The 1,020-nt window shown below is 45.7% G+C and overlaps 1 non-coding gene across 1 annotated transcript; it reads right to left on the reverse strand.

Moving 5' to 3' along the window:
- Window positions 1-650: 650 nt before the first annotated feature.
- Window positions 651-725, reverse strand: Trnas-cga. The gene has a single exon. It is a non-coding gene; the product is annotated as a tRNA-Ser (tRNA).
- Between the last annotated feature and the right edge of the window lie 295 nt (window positions 726-1,020).

Consider the following 1,020-nt stretch of genomic DNA (forward strand, 5'->3'; position numbering starts at 1 on the left):
CACAAAACATGTGATTCCAGATGAAACACGAAGAGCACATAAGCCACTGTCCTCCACTAAAATCGTCGGAAAACTTCTTATTATAAAATGCACAGGTGGCATCTGCAGAATCATCATCAACATCCAGATCATGATCGTCATCGGTGTCTACCAGTGAAGGTGCACTAGCAGCCTCACTGTCAGAAGAACTTGAGATTTTTTACTTTCTTTTAACTTTCCTCTTGGCGGCAGGATTTCTCTTTCGTGTTGCTCCACTTTTTGAAGCCTCATTGGACCTGTCTGCGCCTTTAGAAGCATAAGAGGTTTCCAACTTCTTCTTACAAGGAGAACTAGTTAACACAACGCTCTCCCCACACTTCCTTTTGTGAGATGATGGTTGAATTTTTGGTACATCTTTTATGTCTTTGGGCGAGACTGAAGGATGGAATGACATGGAAGCAGATGAGAAATGAGATTCATTTTCACCAGCAGTAGAATTTCATTGTCAACGCTATGTGAAATTGGCCTACGGGCTAGATCCACTCTGGCAGTACTTGCAATTAAGTGAGGCCCACAATGAGCTTTAGAAATTGGCTGTGATCTGTTATCATTTGCTTCAAAAATAAAATCAACTTCAGTAAATACTGAAACTTCCTGGCAGATTAAAACTGTGTGCCCGACCGAGACTCGAACTCGGGACCTTTGCCTTTCGCGGGCAAGTGCTCTACCAACTGAGCTACCGAGGCACGACTCACGCCCGGTACCCACAGCTTTACTTCTGCCAGTACCTCGTCTCCTACCTTCCAAACTTTACAGAAGCTCTCCTGCGAACCTTGCACAACTAGCACTCCTGAAAGAAAGGATATCGCGGAGACATGGCTTAGCCACAGCCTGGGGGATGTTTCCAGAATGAGATTTTCACTCTGCAGCGGAGTGTGCGCTGATATGAAACTTCCTGGCAGATTAAAACTGTGTGCCCGACCGAGACTCGAACTCGGGACCTTTGCCTTTCGATGGCAAGTGCCCGTTGGACACTATAGA

This window comes from Schistocerca americana, chromosome 2 (genome assembly GCF_021461395.2).
Source record: "Schistocerca americana isolate TAMUIC-IGC-003095 chromosome 2, iqSchAmer2.1, whole genome shotgun sequence".
NCBI classification, from domain to species: domain Eukaryota; kingdom Metazoa; phylum Arthropoda; class Insecta; order Orthoptera; family Acrididae; genus Schistocerca; species Schistocerca americana.